At 51.6% G+C, this 25,934-nt stretch overlaps 4 non-coding genes and 2 pseudogenes across 4 annotated transcripts; all 6 read left to right on the forward strand.

Annotated features, from left to right (window-relative positions):
- Positions 1-103: 103 nt before the first annotated feature.
- On the forward strand, positions 104-9,015 carry LOC126977765 (large subunit ribosomal RNA; annotated as a pseudogene).
- A 2,744-nt stretch (positions 9,016-11,759) lies between these two features.
- LOC126977624 (small subunit ribosomal RNA) lies at positions 11,760-13,664 on the forward strand. Its single transcript, XR_007732298.1, has one exon. It is a non-coding gene; the product is annotated as a small subunit ribosomal RNA (ribosomal RNA).
- A 413-nt stretch (positions 13,665-14,077) lies between these two features.
- LOC126977791 (5.8S ribosomal RNA) lies at positions 14,078-14,234 on the forward strand. Its single transcript, XR_007732419.1, has one exon. It is a non-coding gene; the product is annotated as a 5.8S ribosomal RNA (ribosomal RNA).
- Positions 14,235-14,773: 539 nt separating this feature from the next.
- LOC126977745 (large subunit ribosomal RNA) lies at positions 14,774-19,454 on the forward strand (annotated as a pseudogene).
- Positions 19,455-22,199: 2,745 nt separating this feature from the next.
- LOC126977625 (small subunit ribosomal RNA) lies at positions 22,200-24,104 on the forward strand. The gene has a single exon (XR_007732299.1). It is a non-coding gene; the product is annotated as a small subunit ribosomal RNA (ribosomal RNA).
- A 377-nt stretch (positions 24,105-24,481) lies between these two features.
- LOC126977597 (5.8S ribosomal RNA) lies at positions 24,482-24,641 on the forward strand. The gene has a single exon (XR_007732272.1). It is a non-coding gene; the product is annotated as a 5.8S ribosomal RNA (ribosomal RNA).
- Positions 24,642-25,934: the final 1,293 nt, after the last annotated feature.

Here is a 25,934-nt window from a genome sequence, read left to right on the forward strand (position 1 = left end):
ACGTGCGCGGGTCGACGATACGTCGTTGAGACTTATTGGCGGCGCGCGCACGACGGTGTCGCTGCGCTGACGGATATCGTGTCTGCCTCATACTTTTTATCGTTGGCCTCAGATCAGGGAGGATCACCCGCCGAATTTAAGCATATTAGTAAGCGGAGGAAAAGAAACTAACCAGGATTCCCTCAGTAGCGGCGAGCGAACAGGGATAAGCCCAGCGCCGAATCCCGCGGTCGTCACGGTCGCGGGACATGTGGTGTTAGGGAGGTTCCGCTTTCTCGCGGTCGCCGCTCCCGTCCAAGTTCGTCTTGAACGGGGCCGTTTTCCCATAGAGGGTGCCAGGCCCGTAGCGACGGAGCGAGTCCGCGAGAGGGACTCTCCTCAGAGTCGGGTTGCTTGAGAGTGCAGCCCTAAGTGGGTGGTAAACTCCATCTAAGGCTAAATATAACCGCGAGACCGATAGCGAACAAGTACCGTGAGGGAAAGTTGAAAAGAACTTTGAAGAGAGAGTTCAAGAGTACGTGAAACCGTTCAGGGGTAAACCTGCGAAACTCGAATGAACGAACGGAGAGATTCATCGTCACTCCGGGGCGTACGGCGGCGTGCCGCGATGTGCGCGAGACTCGTGCTCGCGTTCACCGGTCGCCGCCGTTGACGCACCCGGACGGCGTGCACTTCTCTCTTAGTACACATTATGCATCGCGACCCGTTCGTCTGTTCGGCCTAAGCGTTGTCCGGGAGCCGGGCGGCTGCGCGTTCACGCGCACAGCCGTCCGACCGTGACGATCGCCGGCCGGCGGCGGACGGTACTTGTCATGAAACGCGCACGCGTCTCCATCCGGGGACGCGTCCGGCCCGACGCGAGCGAGAGTCGTCGTCGACATCCTGCCCTTGTGCGGATGCTGACGCGACGCCGCTGTCGTCGCAGCCGTGTAGTCTCGGACTGTGCGCGTATCAGTCGGCGATGTTACTGTTTCGGGCACTCGCAGGACCCGTCTTGAAACACGGACCAAGGAGTCTAGCATGTGTGCGAGTCATTGAGTTATGAATTCAAACAGACAAAACTGAAAGGCGCAACGAAAGTGAAGGCGCGCGCTTGTCGCGCGCTCAGGGAGGATGGAGCGTCGGTCGTCAAAAATCGATCTCTCGCACTCCCGAGGCGTCTCGTTTCCAATCAGCGAATGCGGGCGCGCTCTGAGCACAGATGCTGGGACCCGAAAGATGGTGAACTATGCCTGGTCAGGTCGAAGTCAGGGGAAACCCTGATGGAGGACCGTAGCGATTCTGACGTGCAAATCGATCGTCGGAACTGGGTATAGGGGCGAAAGACTAATCGAACCATCTAGTAGCTGGTTCCGTCCGAAGTTTCCCTCAGGATAGCTGGCGTCGACTCGTAACAGTCTCATCCGGTAAAGCGAATGATTAGAGGCATTGGGGCCGAAACGACCTCAACCTATTCTCAAACTTTAAATGGGTGAGAACTCCGGCTTACTCGAACGATGAAGCCGGAGATCTGATGACGGTGCCAAGTGGGCCAATTTTGGTAAGCAGAACTGGCGCTGTGGGATGAACCAAACGTAGTGTTAAGGCGCCTAAAAAACGCTCATGGGACACCATGAAAGGCGTTGGTCGCTCATGACAGCAGGACGGTGGCCATGGAAGTCGGAATCCGCTAAGGAGTGTGCAACGACTCACCTGCCGAAGCGACCAGCCCTGAAAATGGATGGCGCTGAAGCGTTTTGCCTATACACTACCGTTACCGGCAATCGGCGCGTGCGTGTCAAAGCGCACGCGTATTATGCCGTAACGAGTAGGACGTGCGCGGCGGAGTGCGCAGAAGGGTCTGGGCGTGAGCCCGCCTGGAGCCTCCGTCGGTGCAGATCTTGGTGGTAGTAGCAAATACTCCAGCGAGGCCCTGGAGGACTGACGTGGAGAAGGGTTTCGCGTGAACAGTAGTTGCTCGCGAGTCAGTCGATCCTAAGCTCAAGGAGAGATCTTATGTCGATGCGGCGTGTTTATATATATTTTGTGTATATGATAAATAACGCCCTTTGAGCGAAAGGGAATCCGGTTCCTATTCCGGAACCCGGCAGCGGAACCGTTTCAATAATCATTCTCTCGTTTCTCAAGCGAGTGTTCGACGGGGTAACCCAAAGTGGCCTGAAGACGCCGCCGAGTGGTCCGGGAAGAGTTTTCTTTTCTGCCTGAGCGTTCGAGTTCCATGGAATCCTATAGAAGGGAGATATGGTTCGGAACGCGAAGAGCACCGCATTTGCGGCGGTGTCCGGATACTCTCTGCGGACCTTGAAAATTCAGGTGAGGGATGTACGTGGAGATGTCGCGCCGGCTCGTACCCATATCCGCAGCAGGTCTCCAAGGTGAAGAGCCTCTAGTCGATAGAATAATGTAGGTAAGGGAAGTCGGCAAATTGGATCCGTAACTTCGGAATAAGGATTGGCTCTGAGGACCGGGGCGTGTCGGGTTTGGACGGGAAGCGGATGCGGCCGGTGCCGGGCCTGGTCGATGCTCGCGCGTGTCTCCATCGCAAGGTGGTCTCGCGCGTCGTGCTGAATCCGGACCCGCGTTCCGGCCTTTCGCGGATCTTCCTAGCCGTAAGTCCGCGTCGGTTTCGTCTCGTGCGCGATCGGCGCGGTACTGTACGACCGCCGTTCAACGGTCAGCTCAGAACTGGCACGGACAAGGGGAATCCGACTGTCTAATTAAAACAAAGCATTGCGATGGCCCTCGCGGGTGTTGACGCAATGTGATTTCTGCCCAGTGCTCTGAATGTCAACGTGAAGAAATTCAAGCAAGCGCGGGTAAACGGCGGGAGTAACTATGACTCTCTTAAGGTAGCCAAATGCCTCGTCATCTAATTAGTGACGCGCATGAATGGATTAACGAGATTCCCGCTGTCCCTATCTAATCCAGGGCCACGTTAAGGATGGAGAAGAACTCCTGGGAGCACTGCGTCAGCAGAACTTCTCCGAGGTTGACGCCAAGGAAGGCTTCCCAAGGGTGGCCTTCTACAAGAAAACCAAAGGAGGCTCGTGCACAACGGTAGTGCTAGCCTGCAGTGCACAGTGGCGGGACAGACTGATGTCGAGGGAGAGGGTATATATCGATTGGGAGCGGTACCTGGTGCGTGACTTCCTCGACGTCACATGCTGTTCGAAATGCCAATGGTACGGGCACTCCGCGAAGCACTGCAGGGCGGAGAAGGAGACCTGCAGCAGGTGCGGAGACGCTGGGCATGGCCACAAGGAGTGCAAGGCGAAGAACGTGCGTTGCGCCACCTGCGTCAAAGCGGGAAAGCAGGGAGAGGACCACAAGACGGCGGCTTCTACATGCCCGGCCAGGATAGCGGCGCAGAAGAGGGCAGCCGAAAGAACAGATTATGGATGCTAGGCATCGCAGCATAAACGTCGGGCAGATTAACCTCCAAGGAGCAGCAACGGCGACAGCGGAACTCCCGGAAATCGCCCAAAGGCTGGGTCTCGGTATTGTTCTTGTCCAGGAACAGTATGCGAGGGCCCAGCTGCAGGGGCTGCTACAGTGCGCGGAAGATTCGAAGGCAGGGATCTACGTCAACAGCACAAGGATAGCTGGAATGATCCTGCCTCATCTTTCCACGCCGCACTGCCTAGTGGCACACTTCCGGGGGGAAGGCGGAGATTTCTACATGGTGTCGGCGTACTTCCAGTACTGCGAGAGCATTGAAACCCACATTGAACACTTGGACCGCGTACTGGAAGCACTAAGAGGGAAACAAATTATCATTGGAGCCGATACCAACACGCACTCTCCGCTCTGGCACAGTCGCCGTGAGCAATTTGAGGGAAGAGGTGCAGAAACAAGTCGAAGAAGATTGGCGATGGAGAGTTTCATCCTCTCAAAGGGGCTCCTCGTACATAATAAGGAGGGGGAACCGTACACTTTCAACACGGTCAACGGTTCCTCCAACATTGATGTGACGTTTACAACCAGAGGAGTCCCAATACTGCATTGGAAGGTGAGGGAAGACGAGAGCAGCAGCGACCACCAGCTGATTACGTTCTCCATCGCCATAGGAAACCCATCAGCCGCGCGGTACCAGGGAGAGCTGGAACCAGGAGAAGAACCGACGAGGTTCCGGGACCGAAGTGTGGACTGGGACCGGTTTTGTTCTACGCTCTCGTGGCGAGTAGGCAGGCTTGACTGCCGAAAGCCAGCGCAGGAACTCTGCAAGCAGTTTGTCCAAACGCTCGATCGGACAGCCGGGGAGTGCTTAGGGTTCGCTAAGGGGAAGGACCAAACACGCGGTCACGAATGGTGGTCGAGGAAACTCGACAACCTTCGGCGGGAACATAACAGATTACGTCGGGAATGGCAACAGTCTCGGCGCGCGGGCGGACTGGCAGAAGATATCTGCAGGGCGCGCTTCCATCGTGCCCGCGCGGTCTACAGAAAGTCTATGCGCGAAGCGGAGACCAACCACTTCTCGCGGCTTGCTGACAGTGGGAATGACGATCCGTGGGGTATGGCGTATCGTGCCGCCACCGGTAGGGTGCGTCCACCTGCGAACGTCATTAATGGGTTTAAGCTTGCGCAGGGGTATGCTATCGATATTCGCAGCGCGTTGGGAGGGATACTGGCAGCAATGTGTCCGGACGACGACCTGGCAGCCGACTCTGACTACCATATGCAGGTGCGCCTGGCGGCAGCTTGTTTGCCCAGTGGTCACTCGGTGAGTCCCCCCACCAGAGAACAAATAGGCCGAATAATTCGGAATTTACCGGACAAGGCTCCGGGGATAGACGGTGTCACCGCTCGTATTGTAAAGGCAGCGTGGAAGGCGGCCGCGTGTGAGATGACACTTATGTATGTGAAGTGCATAAATGAGGGAGTATTCCCCGATGTATGGAAGGATGGCCGGTTAATAGTATTGCCAAAGGGTGATGGGAAGGCGACTGACCCAAAGGCGTATAGACCTATCACCCTCTTGCCAGTACTGGGTAAGGTGCTTGAGCAGTTGATATGTGAATGTACCCCGGGTCTGTACAGTCGCATGTCAACCCGTCAACATGGGTTTATGAAAGGGAGGTCGACGTTAACGGCTCTGAACTCGCTTCTCTATACAGTGAACGCCAGCACTCACAAGTATGTCCAGGCGGTAACGTTGGACATAGCAGGTGCATTCGATAATGCATGGTGGCCTATGGTCCTGCTTAAGTTTAAGCAGGGCGGCTGCCCGCCGAACATATACAAGTGTCTCTGCTCGTACTTCGTCAATAGACGGGTCGGTATGTTTGCAGGGGGGGAGACGGTGTGGAAACCGTCAACCATGGGGTGTCCACAGGGCTCTGTGCTCGGCCCTACACTTTGGAATATTCTGTTGAATGACCTTTTGGAAATGGACGTACCAACAGGGGTCGAAATGGTAGCGTACGCGGACGACGTGACGCTACTTATACAAGCGGATTCTAGGGCTGCTATCGAGACCAAGGCCGGGGCGGTGCTCGAGAGAATCTCGACTTGGGGTCGCAGGAATCGGCTGAAGTTTTCACCGCTGAAAGCTAAGTCGATTACCCTGAAGGGTTCCTTCGGGCGCCCTCCGGTTATTAGAATGTCAGGCGAACCTGTAGGAGCGGTGGACTCGGTGAAAATCTTGGGCGTTACAATTGATGGTAAGAGATCATTTGCCGAGCATGCCTTGGATATCGGAGAGCGAGCCGCGAGGTGCTTTGGTAAAATGGCACGGGTATCTTCAACATCATGGGGCATACAGTACAAGGCTCTTAAAGTCTTGTACAGGGGGACGTACGTAGCTACTCTCACGTACGCGGCGAGCGTCTGGTATCACAGGTCGTTCCTGTATGTGGTGTCTAGCCGGTTGCTTAGGACACAGCGAACGTCGTTGGTGCTGCTCACCAAGGCGTATCGCTCCACGAGTACGGCCGCACTGCCAGTGCTAGCAGGGGTGCTTCCAGCCGACCTGGAGGTGTACCGCGCGGGCAAGATAGAGGCGACCAGGGGCGATAAGGTAAAGCAGGAGCTCGCGATCTTGAAGAAAGACATCCACTCCGAGGTGGTCATCATGTGGCAGGAGCGTTGGGAACGTGAAGAGAGGGGTGGCGATCTCAAACGCTTCTTCCCATGTGTCGGGGACAGACTCCTGGCGACGTGGGTGCATCCCGACCACTACACGTCGCAACTGTTAACGGGGCATGGTATGTTCAACGGGAAGCTTAGGGACCTGGGGCTCAAAGGGGACGGCACCTGTCCATGTGGCGCGACGGAAGAGAACCGCGACCACGTGCTGTGGGAATGTAGTCTGTACGATCGGGCGAGAGGTGAACTGTTAGACCATCTAGAGAGGAAAAATCCGGGACCAGTGCATTACGGAGATCTTGTTTCTTCGGAGGTGAACTTCTCAAGGTTGGTTAGATTTGCCACAAGTTGGTACCGTGACCGGAGAGTGATGGAGGGGTAAACCAAGACGGTGTCGAAGACAGAGAAAGGAAGACTTTAGGAAGAGGAGAAGAACTGCAAGATGGGCTGCCCGACGACGAAGCCGTAGTTGTGGTCGGCCGCCCCCAGAAAGGGGGAGAGGGCCATCTAGGGACGAAAAAAAAAAAATGAGAACTTGTAGGGAGTCAAGAAAATGTGCCGGACCTCAAATCCGGTACATCTCCCGCTGTTTCGGTCGGTACCTAGGTCTTGATGACCGAAAGGTCGGTAAGACCATGGGAAGGAGGTGGGTTATGTCCCTATCTACTACTACATTGATGGTAAGGGATCATTTGCAGAGCACGCCTTGGATATCGGGGAGCGAGCCGCGAAGTGTTTCGGCAAAATGGCTAGGGTATCTTCAACCTCTTGGGGCATACGATACAAGGCACTTAAGCTCTTGTATAGAGGGACATTCGTAGCAACCTTGACTTACGCGGCAAGCACCTGGTATCACAGGGCATTTTTGCATGTGGTGTCGAGTCGGTTGCTCAGGACTCAACGAACGTCGTTGGTGCTGCTCACCAAGGCGTACCGCTCCACGAGCACGGCCGCACTGCCAGTTTTAGCAGGGGTACTTCCGGCAGACCTGGAAGTTTATCGTGCGGGCAAGATCGAGGCGACCAGGGGCGATAGGGTTAAAAAGGAGCTCGCGTCATTAAAGAAGGACATCCACTCCGAAGTGGTGAACATGTGGCAGGAGCGCTGGGAACGCGAGGAGAGAGGTGGCGAACTCAGACGCTTCTTCCCATGTGTCGGGGAAAGACTCCTGGCGTCGTGGGTGCATCCCGACCATTACACGTCGCAGCTGTTGACGGGGCATGGGCAGTTCAACAGCAAGCTTAGGGACCTGGGGCTAAAAGGGGACGGCACATGTCCATGTGGCGCGACGGACGAGAACCGCGACCACGTGCTGTGGGATTGCAGCTTGTACGAGGAAGCAAGAGGCGAAATGCTGGACCATCTAACGAGGACAAGACCAGGACCAGTTTATTACGGAGACTTGGTATCCTCTGAGGAGAATTTCTCCAGGCTAATGAGATATGCCGCAAGTTGGTACCGTGTCAGGAGAGTGATGGAGGGGTAAACCAAGACGGTGACGAAGACAGAGAAAGGAAGACCAAGAGAAGAAGAGGAGATTAGGAAGAAGGAGAGCCCGGCGACGAAGAAGCCGTATCTGTGGTCGGCCGCCCCCAGAAAGGGGGAGAGGGCCATCTAGGGACGCATATTAAAAAAGAGAACTTGTAGGGAGTCAAGAAAATGTGCCGGACCTCAAATCCGGTACATCTCCCGCTGTTTCGGTCGGTACCTAGGTCTTGATGACCGAAAGGTCGGTAAGACCATGGGAAGGAGGTGGGTTATGTCCCTATCTACTATCTAGCGAAACCACAGCCAAGGGAACGGGCTTGGGAGAATCAGCGGGGAAAGAAGACCCTGTTGAGCTTGACTCTAGTCTGGCATTGTAAGGAGACATGAGAGGTGTAGCATAAGTGGGAGATCGTTCGCGGTCGTCGCTGAAAAACCACTACTTTCATTGTTTCATTACTTACTCGGTTGGGCGGAAGCGGTGCGCGGTCGATAATATCGGCGGGCGTACGGTGTTTCGTTCCAAGCGTGCAGAGTGGCGACGTGGCGGCAACGCTCGTCGCCGTACAACTCCCGCGTGATCCGGTTCGAGGACACTGCCAGGCGGGGAGTTTGACTGGGGCGGTACATCTGTCAAAGAATAACGCAGGTGTCCTAAGGCCAGCTCAGCGAGGACAGAAACCTCGCGTGGAGCAAAAGGGCAAAAGCTGGCTTGATCCAGATGTTCAGTACGCATAGGGACTGCGAAAGCACGGCCTATCGATCCTTTAGTATAAAGAGTTTTTAGCAAGAGGTGCCAGAAAAGTTACCACAGGGATAACTGGCTTGTGGCGGCCAAGCGTTCATAGCGACGTTGCTTTTTGATCCTTCGATGTCGGCTCTTCCTATCATTGCGAAGCAAAATTCGCCAAGCGTTGGATTGTTCACCCATCAAAAGGGAACGTGAGCTGGGTTTAGACCGTCGTGAGACAGGTTAGTTTTACCCTCCTGATGGCGTGTCGTTGCGATAGTAATACTGCTCAGTACGAGAGGAACCGCAGTTTCGGACATTTGGTTCATGCACTCGGCCGAGCGGCCGGTGGTGCGAAGCTACCATCCGCGGGATTATGCCTGAACGCCTCTAAGGCCGAAGCCAGCCTAGCCGAATCCGGCAAGGATATACTCACTGTGGAGCCCCGAGTGTCGGGAGGCTCTAAACAATGTGACTTTACTAGTCGCGTTTTATTCGTAAGACGCGACGTCGAAGCCCATTTGGAACGCGACGAACGGTGCGAGCGGTATTAACACGTGCACCACGGCGTCGAAGTTTCGAATTTACCTCAGTTCGATGTCGGGGCTCGGAATAGTCTGTAGACGACTTACGTTCCTGGCGGGGTGTTGTGCTCGGTAGAGCAGCGTCGTGCTGCGATCTGTTGAGACTCAGCCCTACGCCAGGTGATTCGTCCGAGGACGCATCGTCGCCGAGAAGCAGAGTTGTGTGTGTGTGTGTGTGCAAACAAACAACAGGCCAACATATAATTATTATAATAACATAATAATATAAATAATATTATCATGATATTTCGTCGTGACGGACGCGTCACGCGATTTCTCATGATTATAAAATTTTACAATATATTATTATTTATTATAGTTGAAAGACGTGGTTGATGTTGTACACGGCGACTACTCTAATGATAACGAGTACGATCATTTTCAGGTTATTATGTCGAGTCGAGTGTTGTGATAAGTGTACATCGCCGTCGGCGGCGGCGGCGGCTCCGGTGGTGTTGGGCGCGCTGCGCAAATTCCAAAAGCGAGTACGATCGGCCCCAATAGCGGGTACGGTCGATTCCTCAATAGCGAGTACCGCCTAGCGCGAGGAGCGCGGCGCTCCCTGCCGGTCTCCCCGGACGGATATCTCACTTACTTGTTTTCTCCAATAACGAGTACCGCCGAGCGCGAGGAGCGCGGCGCTCCCTGCCGGTCTCCATCTTTTCTCTTGTTCCTTGTACACCAGAACATTATAGTTTTTGACCAATATTCGTGTCCCCTAATAATTGCATGTTCTGTCCGTTTTTTTTTTTAAATTAAATAAAATAAATTATTAATTATTAATTTATCATAAAAATACCTACGAGAAAAAGTGTAGGTGATAAAATTATCTATAAAAAATGTACCGATACTTTTTTTCCTACGAGCCACCGTTTCTGAGATAATAACTATTCAAAAACTTATAAAAACGCGCTAAGTACACTACTACCTCATAGGTGGCGTGGAAACTCACTTTTTGAATCTAACACTAAGTATTGATACATTTTTAATGGATAATTTTACGATCTACAATTTTTGTCCGAGATACTTTTATGATAAAACTTACCTACCGTTTTGCTGAAAATCGCGAAAAACGAATGTGATTAAGTAAGTAAGTAAGTACGTAAGTAAGTAAGTAAGCAACTAAGTAAGTAAGTAAATAGGTAAGTAAGTAAGTAAGTAAGAAAGAATTACGTTTAAAGATATTTATTTCTCATTAAAAACATAATATTGTCACTTACATGAGAACATAAAAATATGATGTAATAATTTATCCGCCGTTCTTTAGATGTTCAGTACATACATGTTACACATTATAGTACTTATTCTTCTTCACAAAATTTAAGATTACACACTTTTACAGGGCACTGTCACATAACAAACAATTTCAGACATGTGTTTTATAAAAACTTTGAAACAATATAGTCTGATAGGTCACGTTTAAATGTTTTTAGTGACCTAATCTTTTTGAGAGATGAAGGTAGACTATTAAAAAGTTGTGCGCCCTCGTAAATAAACATACGCTTGCCGTAATTTGTTCTTGTCTTAGGTAGTATCAAGTAGCTGGCTCGTCTCGCGCTGCGTTTAGACGCATGTTTAGTTTGGGTGAGTAAGATTGATGTATGATAAGAATTTTGATTTGATTTGAAATATATTTTTTTTTGGAGGTTTTTTATTTGGTTTCGGAGGGAAAATGAAATGTACGTGTCGCGCGTTTATTACTGATCATTATCGTACTCGTTATTAATAAAGTAAAAAAAAAAAAAAAAAAAAAAACGATTTTTTCTTCGAAGCCGCAATGCATATTCAATATTATGTTATTAATAAATAGTAAAATCAAATCAAAATCACTTTATTCACATATCAGAGAGTTTACACGTTCATATCGTTCGCGTGCACCACACATACGGCAGTCGGCGTCGAGAGTCGAGTCCGTAGCGAACGGTTCGCGACGCCGAATTCAACGCCGCTCAAGTTTTTTCTTGTAAAAAGAGTGAAAAACGCACGCGACAAAAATACAAAAACGCACAACACCAACCACCACCCCCAGCCACAACAACTGCTGCTGTTTTATTATTCTCGTCGTCGTCATCGTCATTCATATTTTATTTAATATATATTTATATTTGAGTAAGTTTGTGAATGCGCGCGATGATAACGACGATGATATAATAACAATACGGTTGTTGGTACTCTCGGGGCAGAGCTGGTGTGTCTGTGTCTGTGTTTGTGTCGCGCGTTGTTTTATATGTTCTTTTTTTACAATATAAAAAATGAGACAGACTCACCGCGCTGTGTCGATCGAGCGTTTTCGAGTTTCCCTATGCGGATGATATTTGATTTGGTGATTTGAAAGGTTTTTTGTGATTTCGTTTCTCATAATTCCTCTCTTCACTCTCTCTATAGTATCATACGCTGCGGCGATCCTCGTCACGTTGAAAGCGATCGTGTAAATTTTTTGCGCGCACCAAGACGCCGACTGGGCTTCGACGGTTTCCCTCTGTTAAGATTTTTAACGTGAGGGCCCGCAAGCCGGAACGCGTCGCGCATTTCACTCGTGCGAGACGTTCACGCTCCTCTCAAGCACCGGGCGTCGATCCGATTTGTGATCACGACGTGTACCGATATTAATACGTTGATACCGCTTCTATTGCGTGTCATCATTTTTATTATTACCCGAAGGGACTCTCGTTACTGAACTTTCATAACATACAATCGGCCCATCGCCGATTTATGATTCGTTCAACGCGCACCGTATGCCTTTGAGATATATAGTATACAGTGCGCGAACGGATATCTCACGATATGTTCAAGATGTCATAGTCGCGACGCCCTAAGGGGAGATCGCGACGCATGACGCGCTGAGCGCGACAACAATCGTTGTTTGCAGCAGCTCCCTGGTTGATCCTGCCAGTAGTTATATGCTTGTCTCAAAGATTAAGCCATGCATGTCTCAGTGCAAGCCGTATTAAGGCGATACCGCGAATGGCTCAATATATCAGTTTTGGTTCCTTAGATCTTACTCAGTTACTTGGATAACTGTGGTAATTCTAGAGCTAATACATGCAATCAGAGCTCTGACCAGTGATGGGATGAGTGCTTTTATTAGATCAAAACCAATCGACGGAGGGCCTCGCGTCCGAAGTCGTTAATTTTGATGAATCTGGATAACTTTTGCCGATCGCATGGTCCAGTACCGGCGACGCATCTTTCAAATGTCTGCCTTATCAACTTTCGATGGTAGTTTCTGCGACTACCATGGTTGTCACGGGTAACGGGGAATCAGGGTTCGATTCCGGAGAGGGAGCCTGAGAAACGGCTACCACATCCAAGGAAGGCAGCAGGCGCGCAAATTACCCACTCCCGGCACGGGGAGGTAGTGACGAAAAATAACGATACGGGACTCTTACGAGGCCTCGTAATCGGAATGAGTACACTTTAAATATTTTAACGAGGAACAATTGGAGGGCAAGTCTGGTGCCAGCAGCCGCGGTAATTCCAGCTCCAATAGCGTATACTAAAATTGTTGCGGTTAAAAAGCTCGTAGTTGCATTTGTGCGCCGCGCTGTCGGTGCATCGCATCCGCGGTGATACTGACACGTCTGCGGAGCATATCGTCGGTGAGCCGGCGGTAAAACGCCGGTTCAATATCAAAATCCTATCGCGGTGCTCTTCAGTGAGTGTCGAGATGGGCCGACAATTTTACTTTGAACAAATTAGAGTGCTCAAAGCGGGCTCAAAATGCCGCTTGAATATTTCGTGCATGGAATAATAGAATATGATCTCGGTTCTATTTTGTTGGTTTTCAGAACTCCGAGGTAATGATTAATAGGGATAACTGGGGGCATTCGTATTGCGACGTTAGAGGTGAAATTCTTGGATCGTCGCAAGACGAACATCAGCGAAAGCATTTGCCAAAGGTGTTTTCATCAATCAAGAACGAAAGTTAGAGGTTCGAAGGCGATTAGATACCGCCCTAGTTCTAACCGTAAATATGTCATCTAGCGATCCGCCGACGTTACTACAATGGCTCGGCGGGCAGCTTCCGGGAAACCAAAGATTTTGGACTCCGGGGGGAGTATGGTTGCAAAGCTGAAACTTAAAGGAATTGACGGAAGGGCACCACCAGGAGTGGAGCCTGCGGCTTAATTTGACTCAACACGGGAAATCTCACCAGGCCCGGACACCGGAAGGATTGACAGATTAACAGCTCTTTCTTGATTCGGTGGGTGGTGGTGCATGGCCGTTCTTAGTTGGTGGAGCGATTTGTCTGGTTAATTCCGGTAACGAACGAGACTCTAGCCTGCTAAATAGGCGTCGTCATTTAGGTGTGCGCGGCTTCAGGGTCGCGCAACTCACTGGCGGCGTATTAAAATTCTTCTTAGAGGGACCGGCGGCTTCGAGCCGCACGAGATTGAGCAATAACAGGTCTGTGATGCCCTTAGATGTCCTGGGCCGCACGCGCGCTACACTGAAGGAATCAACATGTTCTCCCTGGCCTAGAGGCCCGGGCAACCCGTTGAAACTCCTTCGTGCTGGGGATTGGGGTTTGCAATTATCCCCCATAAACGAGGAATTCCTAGTAAGCGCGAGTCATAAGCTCGCGTTGATTACGTCCCTGCCCTTTGTACACACCGCCCGTCGCTACTACCGATTGAATGATTTAGTGAGGTCTTCGGACCGACACGCGGTGGCTTCGCGGCCGTCGGCGTTGCTGGGAAGTTGACCAAACTTGATCATTTAGAGGAAGTAAAAGTCGTAACAAGGTTTCCGTAGGGGAACCTGCGGAAGGATCATTAACGTGTAACGGTCGCGTGCGCGAGCGTTGTCGCCGACACGCTTCGCTCACAGCCGACTGTTGACGATGATAACTTCAATCACGTGTCAATCACTGATTATTTTCGCGCTCGCGATGTGCTCTCTGTGCTCCGTTGTCGCGTTTGCCGCGCGCGCGCTGACATCTCCCGCCGCAAGTGGGGGGGGTGTCCGGCACGACGTCTCCGGCACGACGCTTCGGCGGGCGCGGTTCGCATGTACGCGACGCGCGTGCGTCTCGCGACGCGCGTGCGTCTCGCGACGCGCGTGCGTCTCGCGACGCGCTCATGTCGAGTGCGAAGCGAGTCGAGATCACGACGTACGCGCAATGCGTGCGTCACATAATATTTTGTTACACACAGAGATCGTTCACGTATTTTCTAAATATAAAAACTATTACCCTGAACGGTGGATCACTTGGCTCGCGGGTCGATGAAGAACGCAGTTAACTGCGCGTCATAGTGTGAACTGCAGGACACATTTGAACATCGACATTTCGAACGCACATTGCGGTCCGTGGAGAAATATCCAGGACCACTCCTGTCTGAGGGCCGGCTGCATAAAAGAATACGACGACGCCGTCGCTGTATGCTGACAACACTGTTTGCGCGCCTAAAAAACGTGTAAAACGAGTGACGGTCTTCGGGCCGGGCTCGGGTAAACCCCGCCGGTTTTCCGGGGCCCGCTCGATCCGTTCGAAAATGTAAAATAAGCCGCAACGCGTGGTGCTGTTCGCGTGCAACGCCGTCTCCGCCTCACGCCCGACGTGGGTCACGGAGACGGGCGCGGTACCGGGGCGCGCTCGTTCGCTGTCACACGCGGATATCTCGTGATTAATTTTAATTAATCTATGCAGAGCTCTCTATGTGAACGGCGTGCGTGGCTGCGCCTTCGGTTCGCGTCCCGTGCGCTGCACGTGTTATTTCGGCCCGACGTGAGCGTGCAAACGAGTAGGCGGACTCGACGTCCGAAGGGCGCTTCGATCGCGGTACGTGCGCGGGTCGACGATACGTCGTTGAGACTTATTGGCGGCGCGCGCACGACGGTGTCGCTGCGCTGACGGATATCGTGTCTGCCTCATACTTTTTATCGTTGGCCTCAGATCAGGGAGGATCACCCGCCGAATTTAAGCATATTAGTAAGCGGAGGAAAAGAAACTAACCAGGATTCCCTCAGTAGCGGCGAGCGAACAGGGATAAGCCCAGCGCCGAATCCCGCGGTCGTCACGGTCGCGGGACATGTGGTGTTAGGGAGGTTCCGCTTTCTCGCGGTCGCCGCTCCCGTCCAAGTTCGTCTTGAACGGGGCCGTTTTCCCATAGAGGGTGCCAGGCCCGTAGCGACGGAGCGAGTCCGCGAGAGGGACTCTCCTCAGAGTCGGGTTGCTTGAGAGTGCAGCCCTAAGTGGGTGGTAAACTCCATCTAAGGCTAAATATAACCGCGAGACCGATAGCGAACAAGTACCGTGAGGGAAAGTTGAAAAGAACTTTGAAGAGAGAGTTCAAGAGTACGTGAAACCGTTCAGGGGTAAACCTGCGAAACTCGAATGAACGAACGGAGAGATTCATCGTCACTCCGGGGCGTACGGCGGCGTGCCGCGATGTGCGCGAGACTCGTGCTCGCGTTCACCGGTCGCCGCCGTTGACGCACCCGGACGGCGTGCACTTCTCTCTTAGTACACATTATGCATCGCGACCCGTTCGTCTGTTCGGCCTAAGCGTTGTCCGGGAGCCGGGCGGCTGCGCGTTCACGCGCACAGCCGTCCGACCGTGACGATCGCCGGCCGGCGGCGGACGGTACTTGTCATGAAACGCGCACGCGTCTCCATCCGGGGACGCGTCCGGCCCGACGCGAGCGAGAGTCGTCGTCGACATCCTGCCCTTGTGCGGATGCTGACGCGACGCCGCTGTCGTCGCAGCCGTGTAGTCTCGGACTGTGCGCGTATCAGTCGGCGATGTTACTGTTTCGGGCACTCGCAGGACCCGTCTTGAAACACGGACCAAGGAGTCTAGCATGTGTGCGAGTCATTGAGTTATGAATTCAAACAGACAAAACTGAAAGGCGCAACGAAAGTGAAGGCGCGCGCTTGTCGCGCGCTCAGGGAGGATGGAGCGTCGGTCGTCAAAAATCGATCTCTCGCACTCCCGAGGCGTCTCGTTTCCAATCAGCGAATGCGGGCGCGCTCTGAGCACAGATGCTGGGACCCGAAAGATGGTGAACTATGCCTGGTCAGGTCGAAGTCAGGGGAAACCCTGATGGAGGACCGTAGCGATTCTGACGTGCAAATCGATCGTCGGAACTGGGTATAGGGGCGAAAGACTAATCGAACCATCTAGTAGCTGGTTCCGTCCGAAGTTTCCCTCAGGATAGCTGGCGTCGACTCGTAACAGTCTCATCCGGTAAAGCGAATGATTAGAGGCATTGGGGCCGAAACGACCTCAACCTATTCTCAAACTTTAAATGGGTGAGAACTCCGGCTTACTCGAACGATGAAGCCGGAGATCTGATGACGGTGCCAAGTGGGCCAATTTTGGTAAGCAGAACTGGCGCTGTGGGATGAACCAAACGTAGTGTTAAGGCGCCTAAAAAACGCTCATGGGACACCATGAAAGGCGTTGGTCGCTCATGACAGCAGGACGGTGGCCATGGAAGTCGGAATCCGCTAAGGAGTGTGCAACGACTCACCTGCCGAAGCGACCAGCCCTGAAAATGGATGGCGCTGAAGCGTTTTGCCTATACACTACCGTTACCGGCAATCGGCGCGTGCGTGTCAAAGCGCACGCGTATTATGCCGTAACGAGTAGGACGTGCGCGGCGGAGTGCGCAGAAGGGTCTGGGCGTGAGCCCGCCTGGAGCCTCCGTCGGTGCAGATCTTGGTGGTAGTAGCAAATACTCCAGCGAGGCCCTGGAGGACTGACGTGGAGAAGGGTTTCGCGTGAACAGTAGTTGCTCGCGAGTCAGTCGATCCTAAGCTCAAGGAGAGATCTTATGTCGATGCGGCGTGTTTATATATATTTTGTGTATATGATAAATAACGCCCTTTGAGCGAAAGGGAATCCGGTTCCTATTCCGGAACCCGGCAGCGGAACCGTTTCAATAATCGTTCTCTCGTTTCTCAAGCGAGTGTTCGACGGGGTAACCCAAAGTGGCCTGAAGACGCCGCCGAGTGGTCCGGGAAGAGTTTTCTTTTCTGCCTGAGCGTTCGAGTTCCATGGAATCCTATAGAAGGGAGATATGGTTCGGAACGCGAAGAGCACCGCATTTGCGGCGGTGTCCGGATACTCTCTGCGGACCTTGAAAATTCAGGTGAGGGATGTACGTGGAGATGTCGCGCCGGCTCGTACCCATATCCGCAGCAGGTCTCCAAGGTGAAGAGCCTCTAGTCGATAGAATAATGTAGGTAAGGGAAGTCGGCAAATTGGATCCGTAACTTCGGAATAAGGATTGGCTCTGAGGACCGGGGCGTGTCGGGTTTGGACGGGAAGCGGATGCGGCCGGTGCCGGGCCTGGTCGATGCTCGCGCGTGTCTCCATCGCAAGGTGGTCTCGCGCGTCGTGCTGAATCCGGACCCGCGTTCCGGCCTTTCGCGGATCTTCCTAGCCGTAAGTCCGCGTCGGTTTCGTCTCGTGCGCGATCGGCGCGGTACTGTACGACCGCCGTTCAACGGTCAGCTCAGAACTGGCACGGACAAGGGGAATCCGACTGTCTAATTAAAACAAAGCATTGCGATGGCCCTCGCGGGTGTTGACGCAATGTGATTTCTGCCCAGTGCTCTGAATGTCAACGTGAAGAAATTCAAGCAAGCGCGGGTAATGGTGGAGATAACGGGAGCAAAACAGGCGCGATGTATGTTGTCACGTCTGTTATTAGACGGTCGGTATAGGGTGTTCAGCTGTACTTCAGGGAGCTCACCCAAAAAAGTTGGTCAATTAGCCACCCCATCTCGGTTATCCGAGCAACGGGCGCGGTGGCCTTCAATTGATCTGAAGTAGATGGTTCCGAAAGGTTCCTCGGCGGTTACCCGTCAAACGTGGTGGAGGTAGCTTTACCGACACGGGAGCTATGGGGGAGGGGAGCCCACTGGGAGGCTACCAGTGCCCCTCCATTGGCGTCGGACTCGTAGTGGCTTGGCGCCAGGTGTTGATAGGACGAATGTGGGGAGATTGTTGTCCATTTGTTTGCGTATAGCATATCTCTCAATAGGAGACGGCCAGTGTGGGCTGGGTCCCGATCTCCGCCTCTGGTTCGTATGGGCGAAACGTCTGTGGAGTACCGCGACTGGGGGTGCTTGCCGCCTGGGTTAACAGGCGAAATTGAAGAGTCATAATTGGTTGTCTGTGACCCTCTACGTCTGACCAACGCACTATACCGGGACTGGAGCGAAAGCTGTTGTGCTGTAACCTACCTAGTAGGCGGTGTGCGTTGGGATTCTAGCAGTTAGAAAGGCAGACAGTAAGTACCGCCATCCGACGTCGGGCCGGGTGCGCTGGGGGGCTTGCCAGCCCCCCAGACCCCCCGCCCGGCGATAGCAACTATGACTCTCTTGAGATAGCCAAATGCCTCGTCATCTAATTAGTGACGCGCATGAATGGATTAACGAGATTCCCGCTGTCCCTATCTACTATCTAGCGAAACCACAGCCAAGGGAACGGGCTTGGGAGAATCAGCGGGGAAAGAAGACCCTGTTGAGCTTGACTCTAGTCTGGCATTGTAAGGAGACATGAGAGGTGTAGCATAAGTGGGAGATCGTTCGCGGTCGTCGCTGAAAAACCACTACTTTCATTGTTTCATTACTTACTCGGTTGGGCGGAAGCGGTGCGCGGTCGATAATATCGGCGGGCGTACGGTGTTTCGTTCCAAGCGTGCAGAGTGGCGACGTGGCGGCAACGCTCGTCGCCGTACAACTCCCGCGTGATCCGGTTCGAGGACACTGCCAGGCGGGGAGTTTGACTGGGGCGGTACATCTGTCAAAGAATAACGCAGGTGTCCTAAGGCCAGCTCAGCGAGGACAGAAACCTCGCGTGGAGCAAAAGGGCAAAAGCTGGCTTGATCCAGATGTTCAGTACGCATAGGGACTGCGAAAGCACGGCCTATCGATCCTTTAGTATAAAGAGTTTTTAGCAAGAGGTGCCAGAAAAGTTACCACAGGGATAACTGGCTTGTGGCGGCCAAGCGTTCATAGCGACGTTGCTTTTTGATCCTTCGATGTCGGCTCTTCCTATCATTGCGAAGCAAAATTCGCCAAGCGTTGGATTGTTCACCCATCAAAAGGGAACGTGAGCTGGGTTTAGACCGTCGTGAGACAGGTTAGTTTTACCCTCCTGATGGCGTGTCGTTGCGATAGTAATACTGCTCAGTACGAGAGGAACCGCAGTTTCGGACATTTGGTTCATGCACTCGGCCGAGCGGCCGGTGGTGCGAAGCTACCATCCGCGGGATTATGCCTGAACGCCTCTAAGGCCGAAGCCAGCCTAGCCGAATCCGGCAAGGATATACTCACTGTGGAGCCCCGAGTGTCGGGAGGCTCTAAACAATGTGACTTTACTAGTCGCGTTTTATTCGTAAGACGCGACGTCGAAGCCCATTTGGAACGCGACGAACGGTGCGAGCGGTATTAACACGTGCACCACGGCGTCGAAGTTTCGAATTTACCTCAGTTCGATGTCGGGGCTCGGAATAGTCTGTAGACGACTTACGTTCCTGGCGGGGTGTTGTGCTCGGTAGAGCAGCGTCGTGCTGCGATCTGTTGAGACTCAGCCCTACGCCAGGTGATTCGTCCGAGGACGCATCGTCGCCGAGAAGCAGAGTTGTGTGTGTGTGTGTGTGCAAACAAACAACAGGCCAACATATAATTATTATAATAACATAATAATATAAATAATATTATCATGATATTTCGTCGTGACGGACGCGTCACGCGATTTCTCATGATTATAAAATTTTACAATATATTATTATTTATTATAGTTGAAAGACGTGGTTGATGTTGTACACGGCGACTACTCTAATGATAACGAGTACGATCATTTTCAGGTTATTATGTCGAGTCGAGTGTTGTGATAAGTGTACATCGCCGTCGGCGGCGGCGGCGGCTCCGGTGGTGTTGGGCGCGCTGCGCAAATTCCAAAAGCGAGTACGATCGGCCCCAATAGCGGGTACGGTCGATTCCTCAATAGCGAGTACCGCCTAGCGCGAGGAGCGCGGCGCTCCCTGCCGGTCTCCCCGGACGGATATCTCACTTACTTGTTTTCTCCAATAACGAGTACCGCCGAGCGCGAGGAGCGCGGCGCTCCCTGCCGGTCTCCATCTTTTCTCTTGTTCCTTGTACACCAGAACATTATAGTTTTTGACCAATATTCGTGTCCCCTAATAATTGCATGTTCTGTCCGTTTTTTTTTTTAAATTAAATAAAATAAATTATTAATTATTAATTTATCATAAAAATACCTACGAGAAAAAGTGTAGGTGATAAAATTATCTATAAAAAATGTACCGATACTTTTTTTCCTACGAGCCACCGTTTCTGAGATAATAACTATTCAAAAACTTATAAAAACGCGCTAAGTACACTACTACCTCATAGGTGGCGTGGAAACTCACTTTTTGAATCTAACACTAAGTATTGATACATTTTTAATGGATAATTTTACGATCTACAATTTTTGTCCGAGATACTTTTATGATAAAACTTACCTACCGTTTTGCTGAAAATCGCGAAAAACGAATGTGATTAAGTAAGTAAGTAAGTACGTAAGTAAGTAAGTAAGCAACTAAGTAAGTAAGTAAATAGGTAAGTAAGTAAGTAAGTAAGAAAGAATTACGTTTAAAGATATTTATTTCTCATTAAAAACATAATATTGTCACTTACATGAGAACATAAAAATATGATGTAATAATTTATCCGCCGTTCTTTAGATGTTCAGTACATACATGTTACACATTATAGTACTTATTCTTCTTCACAAAATTTAAGATTACACACTTTTACAGGGCACTGTCACATAACAAACAATTTCAGACATGTGTTTTATAAAAACTTTGAAACAATATAGTCTGATAGGTCACGTTTAAATGTTTTTAGTGACCTAATCTTTTTGAGAGATGAAGGTAGACTATTAAAAAGTTGTGCGCCCTCGTAAATAAACATACGCTTGCCGTAATTTGTTCTTGTCTTAGGTAGTATCAAGTAGCTGGCTCGTCTCGCGCTGCGTTTAGACGCATGTTTAGTTTGGGTGAGTAAGATTGATGTATGATAAGAATTTTGATTTGATTTGAAATATATTTTTTTTTGGAGGTTTTTTATTTGGTTTCGGAGGGAAAATGAAATGTACGTGTCGCGCGTTTATTACTGATCATTATCGTACTCGTTATTAATAAAGTAAAAAAAAAAAAAAAAAAAAAAAAAAAAAACGATTTTTTCTTCGAAGCCGCAATGCATATTCAATATTATGTTATTAATAAATAGTAAAATCAAAGCAAAATCACTTTATTCACATATCAGAGAGTTTACACGTTCATATCGTTCGCGTGCACCACACATACGGCAGTCGGCGTCGAGAGTCGAGTCCGTAGCGAACGGTTCGCGACGCCGAATTCAACGCCGCTCAAGTTTTTTCTTGTAAAAAGAGTGAAAAACGCACGCGACAAAAATACAAAAACGCACAACACCAACCACCACCCCCAGCCACAACAACTGCTGCTGTTTTATTATTCTCGTCGTCGTCATCGTCATTCATATTTTATTTAATATATATTTATATTTGAGTAAGTTTGTGAATGCGCGCGATGATAACGACGATGATATAATAACAATACGGTTGTTGGTACTCTCGGGGCAGAGCTGGTGTGTCTGTGTTTGTGTCGCGCGTTGTTTTATATGTTCTTTTTTTACAATATAAAAAATGAGACAGACTCACCGCGCTGTGTCGATCGAGCGTTTTCGAGTTTCCCTATGCGGATGATATTTGATTTGGTGATTTGAAAGGTTTTTTGTGATTTCGTTTCTCATAATTCCTCTCTTCACTCTCTCTATAGTATCATACGCTGCGGCGATCCTCGTCACGTTGAAAGCGATCGTGTAAATTTTTTGCGCGCACCAAGACGCCGACTGGGCTTCGACGGTTTCCCTCTGTTAAGATTTTTAACGTGAGGGCCCGCAAGCCGGAACGCGTCGCGCATTTCACTCGTGCGAGACGTTCACGCTCCTCTCAAGCACCGGGCGTCGATCCGATTTGTGATCACGACGTGTACCGATATTAATACGTTGATACCGCTTCTATTGCGTGTCATCATTTTTATTATTACCCGAAGGGACTCTCGTTACTGAACTTTCATAACATACAATCGGCCCATCGCCGATTTATGATTCGTTCAACGCGCACCGTATGCCTTTGAGATATATAGTATACAGTGCGCGAACGGATATCTCACGATATGTTCAAGATGTCATAGTCGCGACGCCCTAAGGGGAGATCGCGACGCATGACGCGCTGAGCGCGACAACAATCGTTGTTTGCAGCAGCTCCCTGGTTGATCCTGCCAGTAGTTATATGCTTGTCTCAAAGATTAAGCCATGCATGTCTCAGTGCAAGCCGTATTAAGGCGATACCGCGAATGGCTCAATATATCAGTTTTGGTTCCTTAGATCTTACTCAGTTACTTGGATAACTGTGGTAATTCTAGAGCTAATACATGCAATCAGAGCTCTGACCAGTGATGGGATGAGTGCTTTTATTAGATCAAAACCAATCGACGGAGGGCCTCGCGTCCGAAGTCGTTAATTTTGATGAATCTGGATAACTTTTGCCGATCGCATGGTCCAGTACCGGCGACGCATCTTTCAAATGTCTGCCTTATCAACTTTCGATGGTAGTTTCTGCGACTACCATGGTTGTCACGGGTAACGGGGAATCAGGGTTCGATTCCGGAGAGGGAGCCTGAGAAACGGCTACCACATCCAAGGAAGGCAGCAGGCGCGCAAATTACCCACTCCCGGCACGGGGAGGTAGTGACGAAAAATAACGATACGGGACTCTTACGAGGCCTCGTAATCGGAATGAGTACACTTTAAATATTTTAACGAGGAACAATTGGAGGGCAAGTCTGGTGCCAGCAGCCGCGGTAATTCCAGCTCCAATAGCGTATACTAAAATTGTTGCGGTTAAAAAGCTCGTAGTTGCATTTGTGCGCCGCGCTGTCGGTGCATCGCATCCGCGGTGATACTGACACGTCTGCGGAGCATATCGTCGGTGAGCCGGCGGTAAAACGCCGGTTCAATATCAAAATCCTATCGCGGTGCTCTTCAGTGAGTGTCGAGATGGGCCGACAATTTTACTTTGAACAAATTAGAGTGCTCAAAGCGGGCTCAAAATGCCGCTTGAATATTTCGTGCATGGAATAATAGAATATGATCTCGGTTCTATTTTGTTGGTTTTCAGAACTCCGAGGTAATGATTAATAGGGATAACTGGGGGCATTCGTATTGCGACGTTAGAGGTGAAATTCTTGGATCGTCGCAAGACGAACATCAGCGAAAGCATTTGCCAAAGGTGTTTTCATCAATCAAGAACGAAAGTTAGAGGTTCGAAGGCGATTAGATACCGCCCTAGTTCTAACCGTAAATATGTCATCTAGCGATCCGCCGACGTTACTACAATGGCTCGGCGGGCAGCTTCCGGGAAACCAAAGATTTTGGACTCCGGGGGGAGTATGGTTGCAAAGCTGAAACTTAAAGGAATTGACGGAAGGGCACCACCAGGAGTGGAGCCTGCGGCTTAATTTGACTCAACACGGGAAATCTCACCAGGCCCGGACACCGGAAGGATTGACAGATTAACAGCTCTTTCTTGATTCGGTGGGTGGTGGTGCATGGCCGTTCTTAGTTGGTGGAGCGATTTGTCTGGTTAATTCCGGTAACGAACGAGACTCTAGCCTGCTAAATAGGCGTCGTCATTTAGGTGTGCGCGGCTTCAGGGTCGCGCAACTCACTGGCGGCGTATTAAAATTCTTCTTAGAGGGACCGGCGGCTTCGAGCCGCACGAGATTGAGCAATAACAGGTCTGTGATGCCCTTAGATGTCCTGGGCCGCACGCGCGCTACACTGAAGGAATCAACATGTTCTCCCTGGCCTAGAGGCCCGGGCAACCCGTTGAAACTCCTTCGTGCTGGGGATTGGGGTTTGCAATTATCCCCCATAAACGAGGAATTCCTAGTAAGCGCGAGTCATAAGCTCGCGTTGATTACGTCCCTGCCCTTTGTACACACCGCCCGTCGCTACTACCGATTGAATGATTTAGTGAGGTCTTCGGACCGACACGCGGTGGCTTCGCGGCCGTCGGCGTTGCTGGGAAGTTGACCAAACTTGATCATTTAGAGGAAGTAAAAGTCGTAACAAGGTTTCCGTAGGGGAACCTGCGGAAGGATCATTAACGTGTAACGGTCGCGTGCGCGAGCGTTGTCGCCGACACGCTTCGCTCACAGCCGACTGTTGACGATGATAACTTCAATCACGTGTCAATCACTGATTATTTTCGCGCTCGCGATGTGCTCTCTGTGCTCCGTTGTCGCGTTTGCCGCGCGCGCGCTGACATCTCCCGCCGCAAGTGGGGGGGGTGTCCGGCACGACGTCTCCGGCACGACGCTTCGGCGGGCGCGGTTCGCATGTACGCGACGCGCGTGCGTCTCGCGACGCGCTCATGTCGAGTGCGAAGCGAGTCGAGATCACGACGTACGCGCAATGCGTGCGTCACATAATATTTTGTTACACACAGAGATCGTTCACGTATTTTCTAAATATAAAAACTATTACCCTGAACGGTGGATCACTTGGCTCGCGGGTCGATGAAGAACGCAGTTAACTGCGCGTCATAGTGTGAACTGCAGGAACTCACATTTGAACATCGACATTTCGAACGCACATTGCGGTCCGTGGAGAAATATCCAGGACCACTCCTGTCTGAGGGCCGGCTGCATAAAAGAATACGACGACGCCGTCGCTGTATGCTGACAACACTGTTTGCGCGCCTAAAAAACGTGTAAAACGAGTGACGGTCTTCGGGCCGGGCTCGGGTAAACCCCGCCGGTTTTCCGGGGCCCGCTCGATCCGTTCGAAAATGTAAAATAAGCCGCAACGCGTGGTGCTGTTCGCGTGCAACGCCGTCTCCGCCTCACGCCCGACGTGGGTCACGGAGACGGGCGCGGTACCGGGGCGCGCTCGTTCGCTGTCACACGCGGATATCTCGTGATTAATTTTAATTAATCTATGCAGAGCTCTCTATGTGAACGGCGTGCGTGGCTGCGCCTTCGGTTCGCGTCCCGTGCGCTGCACGTGTTATTTCGGCCCGACGTGAGCGTGCAAACGAGTAGGCGGACTCGACGTCCGAAGGGCGCTTCGATCGCGGTACGTGCGCGGGTCGACGATACGTCGTTGAGACTTATTGGCGGCGCGCGCACGACGGTGTCGCTGCGCTGACGGATATCGTGTCTGCCTCATACTTTTTATCGTTGGCCTCAGATCAGGGAGGATCACCCGCCGAATTTAAGCATATTAGTAAGCGGAGGAAAAGAAACTAACCAGGATTCCCTCAGTAGCGGCGAGCGAACAGGGATAAGCCCAGCGCCGAATCCCGCGGTCGTCACGGTCGCGGGACATGTGGTGTTAGGGAGGTTCCGCTTTCTCGCGGTCGCCGCTCCCGTCCAAGTTCGTCTTGAACGGGGCCGTTTTCCCATAGAGGGTGCCAGGCCCGTAGCGACGGAGCGAGTCCGCGAGAGGGACTCTCCTCAGAGTCGGGTTGCTTGAGAGTGCAGCCCTAAGTGGGTGGTAAACTCCATCTAAGGCTAAATATAACCGCGAGACCGATAGCGAACAAGTACCGTGAGGGAAAGTTGAAAAGAACTTTGAAGAGAGAGTTCAAGAGTACGTGAAACCGTTCAGGGGTAAACCTGCGAAACTCGAATGAACGAACGGAGAGATTCATCGTCACTCCGGGGCGTACGGCGGCGTGCCGCGATGTGCGCGAGACTCGTGCTCGCGTTCACCGGTCGCCGCCGTTGACGCACCCGGACGGCGTGCACTTCTCTCTTAGTACACATTATGCATCGCGACCCGTTCGTCTGTTCGGCCTAAGCGTTGTCCGGGAGCCGGGCGGCTGCGCGTTCACGCGCACAGCCGTCCGACCGTGACGATCGCCGGCCGGCGGCGGACGGTACTTGTCATGAAACGCGCACGCGTCTCCATCCGGGGACGCGTCCGGCCCGAC

This window comes from Leptidea sinapis, chromosome 45 (genome assembly GCF_905404315.1).
Source record: "Leptidea sinapis chromosome 45, ilLepSina1.1, whole genome shotgun sequence".
NCBI classification, from domain to species: domain Eukaryota; kingdom Metazoa; phylum Arthropoda; class Insecta; order Lepidoptera; family Pieridae; genus Leptidea; species Leptidea sinapis.